Source organism: Aplysia californica, unplaced genomic scaffold, assembly GCF_000002075.1.
Source record: "Aplysia californica isolate F4 #8 unplaced genomic scaffold, AplCal3.0 scaffold00355, whole genome shotgun sequence".
NCBI lineage: Eukaryota > Metazoa > Mollusca > Gastropoda > Aplysiida > Aplysiidae > Aplysia > Aplysia californica.
This window is the reverse complement of record NW_004797625.1, coordinates 485,035-491,984: the sequence shown is the minus strand read 5'-3', so window position 1 is coordinate 491,984 and position 6,950 is coordinate 485,035. Positions and strand designations below refer to the sequence as shown.

General features: G+C 38.1%; 2 protein-coding genes across 4 annotated transcripts in view; one reads left to right on the top strand and one right to left on the bottom strand.

Moving 5' to 3' along the window:
* The window catches only part of LOC101853102 (transcription initiation factor TFIID subunit 7), an 18,144-nt gene extending 17,532 nt beyond the window's left edge, over nucleotides 1-612 (bottom strand). The window contains exon 1 of one of the 3 annotated variants that reach the window (XM_005103027.3): nucleotides 543-612. The gene's annotated coding sequence lies outside the window, so the exon portion shown is untranslated. Of the gene's footprint in view, nucleotides 1-484; nucleotides 504-542 lie in introns of those variants that run through there. The other 2 variants (XM_035970990.1, XM_005103028.3) reach the window with 2 other exon arrangements.
* A 119-nt stretch (nucleotides 613-731) lies between these two features.
* The window catches only part of LOC101852424 (magnesium transporter NIPA2), a 57,578-nt gene continuing 51,359 nt past the window's right edge, over nucleotides 732-6,950 (top strand). Inside the window, exons 1-2 of the mRNA XM_005103025.3 lie at nucleotides 732-1,051; nucleotides 5,624-5,737. The gene's annotated coding sequence lies outside the window, so the exon portion shown is untranslated. The remainder of the gene's footprint in view (nucleotides 1,052-5,623; nucleotides 5,738-6,950) is intronic.

Genomic DNA, 6,950 nt, shown 5'->3' with positions numbered 1-6,950 from the left:
CTAGCCGTACTTAAGTACGGCTAGCCACTGCCTTTACTTTTACTTTTGTGTTTTAACATCATTTTTCAACTTTGTTTTGGTCAACTTGATCGTCCACACCGATAGACAGTATTCAGAAAGAGACAGAGAGAGAGAGAAGAGAGGAGGAGTTGATCTTGCGAGAACTTCCGGGCGGGTGAGAATAGCCACTTTCCTCTATCATCTTTCTCTCGTTCCCTCCTGCCAACTGGGGCATGTCATATATACATTTTGCTAGCACCTCTCTCTCTCTCTCTCACACACACTACCAGGTCTGGGCGCTGAAACTTTCCGAAATCACAAAAGAGTTCCCCTACCGGGTCTACTTTGTGACTTTGTTCCCGGTTAAAACGTTAGCTTTAAAGGCCTCGGGCTTAAATGGCTTAAAGGGTAGATTCTAGATCTATTTGTCAATTGGTCCCGTTCACTGATTTTAATAGATTCGTTAAACCTTGGGAATTCGTACTCGTCTGAACCACTACCTGGTCCACCCAACAAAGAAAAGGAAAAGAAAGTACTCTCACAGCATTTCACCACAACGTCAAGACTCAAAACACAAACAATATGGCTTGGCTTGGTGGGCTTACCTGAAGTAGAGGTTATACTACTCTACAAGACTACCAAGATAACTTCTAAAAGAGTCTAATTTAAATATTTGTTAAAAGAAGAATTCTAACATAGTGTGAACAAAACAATACAGAAACATACTTTATAGCTACAAATTGAATATATTTTCTTTTTTAAATCCACATAGTTATTTCTTTATACAGGACAGTGCGAAGAAAATGTAGCAAACGACAAGTAGTTTTGGCATTTAGACATTTTAGTCGTACACCGGAACTTCATGCTGTTGCAAATTTTTGTACTGCAAGATCTAGAATCTAGATCTAGATGCTATTTTCGTGAATTAAGATCTCTATCTTCCCGTATGACGAAGTCACGACTGACGAAGTCTGCTAGCCTGCTTTCGCCACTTTCCTGAAGTAAACGCCTATTGAGTCATAAGTCAACGTCTCCTTCTCAAAGGTAGCAAGTAAGTACGACATTGCCTTTTTCTTTGTTGTTTAGGAGGGTCTACTTGATGAAATATATGGTTAAAAACAAAACAAAGAATTACTTAGAATTGTCTGGGGTGGAGATGATCCAGTAGACTTCATAAAGTCTAAATCTCCGTTTTTTGTTTGTTTTTGTTTTTTGTTTTTGCTTTGGCTACATTCACAGAACACAGGAATATCAACGTCGACGATAGTAAGTGTATGGGTTAAGATAGGAGTCTTTGGGGCCAAAACCAGATTATATCCCATTTATATATTCCATTCACTTCAGTACCTTTCTTTAAATAGGCTAATTAAGAGTAATTAACAAAACGGGTTTGACTTGCGAGGCATAATTATAGATCTAGATCTAATCTAATCTATTTCATGTGGTCATGTCAGTGGTGAAATCAGGCGTTCGTCAACATCATTGAAATCTAAGAAACCAGTATTTTTTCAGTGTGTTTTACTGAAAAACATTGATCGTAGATCTATAATGGAAGTAGTATTGGTTGGAAATTCCGACTTGGGACATTCTCAAGACCTAGGCCCTAAATCATAATCATTTTCGCTTTTATTTTTGTTTCAACTCAGAATTCTCCGATGATGGCCTGACTGATAGCTGTTTAGTTTAAATTGCGACGCACAAATGATCAATATTATTCGTAGTTCTGCTATTACTTTCAAAACAAGCTTTATCCGAGTTCTGGTTAGCAGGGCTCGTCATCAAGACCCGTCAGTAAAGCTCTTTCAATCGCGCTTTCGCACCACATGACATGTCTCCGACCAAAGTGAGTTCCGCTTGTGTCGTGGACCGTCCGTTTACGGGGTCAATTTAAGTTCATGCACACCGGCTGAGGCGTCTTTCGGGACTTATCGGGGGGGCGCGGTAAAACACTTAAACTAGGACAGCTTGACGTGATACTTCAAGATTTAAAAAAAATAATGGTAAAACACACACAGGCACGGATACGCACACGCACACACTCACCCCCCCCCCCCCCCACACACACACACACGCACACACACACATACACATCCCTGGAAATTGTTTAAGTCAGTTTGGCAGTGATCTTGGAGATTTGCGTTGATCCCGATTTTTTCCCCCCACTGAGATCCATTTACAATTCTACTGAGCACTAACACGAGAAATGTCCCCCCTTTGGGAATGACCTAAAGACACTTCAGTCAGTGGCACTGCCCCCGGGGGGGGGGGGGGGGGGTGATCCTGACTTTTAGATTTCATTGATTGGCAGGTCTGATTTTCTTTGTGCATTTCAGTTGGAATTGACCCCTTTTGGTTTGTCAAATTTATTTTATTTTTGATTGGCTCAACCACCACCACCCTTCCCCCCTCCAAATGGACACAACTCTTAGTGTAGTCAATATTATTCATTTATTTCTTGCTGTTACTAAGAAACCTTAAGTTAATTAAAAAATTGTTAGCATTCAATCATAGTAATGGTCACTATATGTGTTTCTTAGTTTAGTTTAGTACAGGGTTTTACGGCGCTCGCAACTGCATAAGGTCATATGAGCGCGCGAAACACAAGTTGGTAGCATTCGCAACAGTTCACTGCACGGTTGGTCGACAATTAGATTTTAAAATGCTAAAATACTCAAATTCAGTGTAAATATATTCGCGATTTAAAACAAGTCTTATAAATAACATTAAAAATTTTGTGTCTGTGTATATGTGCGTGCGTGTGAGTTAAATGTTTACATGCAAAAATTCTTACTATAAAATTAGGAAATAATTGACTTTTACCCTTTAAGTTTCTAAAACAAGGGTTTAAATACCCCTTAAGATAGAAAACCAAAGGGTGAAAGAACTTCTTAAGTTTGTCTGAAAAGGGGAGCCCTGAGACTTTAGATAAAACTTTAGGTGGTGCCCTCTAGCGAGAGGGGATCGGGTCGGGTCGTCCGGTCGGTTCTTTTTCTGGTGGTTTAAGTGCACACTACAACCCCTGCGATTGTACTGGATGACCTAGAAGTTAAAAGTAGAGAAATCTTTAACCTCAATGGCTTCCTGGGCTCCTTTCCGCAGTTCCCTGTTGCAGTGCTGCTGCAGCCTGGGATCCCATAAACATGGTTATAATAGTTACATCGATTACTTTCTATTGTGCCCCGATGGCCGCTTTGCACTCTCAATTTAGCTAGCCCCGACAGCCTGATCGAACCGACCCGACCCGTTCGCGTACGTGGGCACCCCCTATTAGAAGAAGCCACCAAACTATGGTGGCCATTTTCTAACTAGTTATACCTTTGAAACTAGGTGACTCCTCCTCCTTCAAACGCAAATATCTCGACTTCTATTACAGATTGATCAGGGTTTTTTTTCATCGAAAGCAAGGAAAATGAACAAGCTTTAATGATCCAAGCCGAAAAATTTATGAGCGCCTGATTCCACCACCTTGTGACACAGTTGAGCATGGATATCTCAAACATGTTTGGGTTTTGACCATATTCGACATTTCTATCATACGAGCTGTTATGCGAGTAAACCATGATATCAAAAAATAAGAGAAACATTCTGAAGAAAATCAAAGCAAGTAACTGACGGCTTAATGGTCATAGGGCAAAATAAATTACATCACTGCCTGGTACCTGTTATGAAAGTAAAAGGATACAAGGACGGATTGTGTGTTGCTCCTTTTTCCGGTGATGAGCTTTACGACTAAAGAAAGGTTTTTTAAAAAATGCTTTGACGTCATATCCAGATCACAATGATGTAACCTTAACCAGCACTAGTAAAAAATACACCAATCACCCATCTCGTGTGTTATCAATCCATACCTGATACCTTTGCATTCAAGCAAAGCACATAAATGCACACAGTTTCACATGACATGAACAGATTCAAGAAAAGTCTATTGCTTTGTGAACACTTCAAATGCAATTATGCATCTCGATACCAGCAGTCCATGCTATCGTGCCGTGCAGGGGTGAGCCTGATGTGCTTGTAACCTGATACTTTTAATGATGATGGGTGTATTTATTTTCCCTTATAAATGTGTACAGGGCCATTTAAATCCAAGACAGCTATACAGAGGAAAAATTTGATTAAACAGTTTGAAACAAGCTTTTAAAAACATCCATGTGGATGTTCGCGAAAACAGTGTTGCCAATGTGAGGAAAATAAAGCAGTAATTAATAATCAGAGAATGGCACATGTGTAACGACGTGGTGGAATCAGGCGCTTGTCAACTTTGGGGCATTTAGAGCTATTGGTATCGTCTTAAAGCTTGTTTATTTGTTTATCTATTTATGAAAAAAGTATGAATCTATCTTGAACAAAGAGGTAAAGTTAGTGAGAAAATGGCCACAAAATTTTGGTGACTTCTACGGCTTGAGAGTCCTGAGCAACTGAAAATTTACAGTTTTTGTGCCTTTATCATCATGTTTCAGTAAAATCCTCACAAGATTGTATTTTAAATGGACATTAAAGCCAGAAAACAAAAATTTGATAAAAATTGCCCAACTGAGGGAAAAATGCCGATATCTCCTATTTAATTATTTTGACGAGGGCCTGATTTCACTACGATGCCTCACTTATTGTTCAAGCTATCCATGTTCTAGTTATAATAACGGGTGGGTAGTTGGTTGATCATTAATTTCAGGAACTTGAAAGTGTGAGTGATTGCATATATATTTATAACCTAATAATGCACAGTATAAAGATACGCTGCCTTCAAAATATCTTTGATCAATCTTTGCTAAATAAGAACATAAAGGGACCGGGAATATTCAGAAAAGAGCTGGAATTCTATAATACTCTTCTTTTTAAAAGACATCTTCTACATGTGCTAATAAACTTAGAGATAAATATTGAGAAAAGCAGCATTGAATAGATTAAAGCAGACTCACAACAATAGGTCTTGTTTGTAAGACTATTCAAGGATTTTCTTCCCTATCAAGACAGCACCACTTTCTGGTGGCACTCAACTTTTCTTTCAAGGCCGCCTAAACAGCAAGCACTTGTGTAGCAAGTTTACTCTCATGCTCAACAACAGACCTTTTTTTTTATAAATTCTATGTAGGCTTTCTGAAGCATGATTCCAGACATATTTTCTAGTAATTTACCCCCAGCCTTCAAACACCCCCCCCCCCCCCCTCCATCTATTTTCCTAGCTTTTTTAAAAAACAAAGTAGATTCTCCTGAAAATTCTTCCACTGTTCCAATAATTTTTTTATACATTAACCAGAATACTTTTTGCTGTACAGCTGTACCTGTCAGCTCCTGGTACCTACTTACTAGGGGTACACAGTATAAGCAGACTTATTCAATTTTGCTGATATATTGTTTATTTCGTAGATAGATTGTTGTCTGGTCAGCACTCAGTGTTTCTAAATATGTGCAAGTGAACACGCTGGTTCATCAAATGATGCTGGATGTTGTTTTTTGAAAATCTTCTTTGGTTTTGTGAAAAAAGAATGACTGCCCTGTTGACTAGATTCTGGAGTCCTACCTGCTGCTTACAGTGGAGATCAAAAGATTTGTTTTTTTAAATATTTTACTTTTTAAGAAAGTATTAAAATTACTATCAAGATCATGATATGCTATTTTTCAGGTCTCTCCTCTTCCAGTTTGTTCATTGAGCACTGTTTTTTTTACACTGGACAAGGATTTGAAAGTGAAAGCATCGCTTGTTTCTGTAGACATCATTAAAAGCCTCAAATAACCAGTGAGTATTTCTGTGTGAATTCTCATATTCATTATCTTCTTACATCACTTTTCTTCGTTGAGTTCTCTTTAATTTTTCTGAGTGCAACTTTGATATTTTGTCTTAACTTTCATATATTCCTTTATGTATGAAAATGAAAACATATATACAACTATAATGTGACTTGTCATTAGGAACCGCTCCTTCCTTCAGTGTGCTTTAAATTCGTGTACACAGAAGTACATTTTTGCTTTAGTTATTTTCATAACTTTTGAGAAATGTCAGTATAGACTACAAATCAAGACATCAGAAAAAACAGCTTTATCTCGTTCAGGGCTGAGTGAAAACTTTTATACTTTTCTGAGGGAAATGGTTGGACTTTTGGAAAGACACACACAAAAAAGCAAATATCTAACATTTTCCATTTAAAATGATGCGAAAGAACCCTAAACATCTTCAGAGTGCCTTCCGTTATTTATGTGACTCCAGATAATCTTTCATTGAACTTTTAGCTTCGTAAAAAGGCGATATGGGTTTTGTGAGAATTCTCATCATATGCACATGGGCGAAAACCAGCTGTTTGAGAATTCTCTCCAGTAGCACTGAATGAGTTAATGTTTCACTCAGTGTTTATTACAGCCAAACAGTAGACTTATTTAATATCACCCTGTTCTCTTCCTGCTCTTTCTTCTTTTGATATACTTATTTACGTATTTATTTATTTTTCATCTGAAAGCAAAACAAGTATTTTAAAAGAAATGCTACCATTGTAAGCAGAGCAAACCTTATTGGTAACTCTGGAGAGGTCTTGTCATTGGTAGAGGGAGACAATCTCGTGTACCCAAAGCACCCGTGTGCGGTGTGATTGTTTCCCTTGTTTTCATTTACATTATTTCGTCTCTGTGGAAAAATGTTGCGGCTCTTTGTAAAGGTAAAACACACTTAGATCTACACCGCTCCGCATATCCACTGCCGTCGCGACCAAAATTGTCTGCACTCGCAAACACATTTAGATCTAGGTACACTCAACCCCCCCCAAAAAAAACAAAAAACAAAAACAAAACAACAACAACAACAACAAACAAACAAAAACAAAACAACAACAACAACAACAAACAAACAAAAACAACAACAACAAACAAAAAAAAACAAAAAAAACAACAAACAATTTCACCAACCAACAGAAACAACCTATCTCCTACCTGGCACTCTCTCTCTCCCTTTTCTGTCCCTA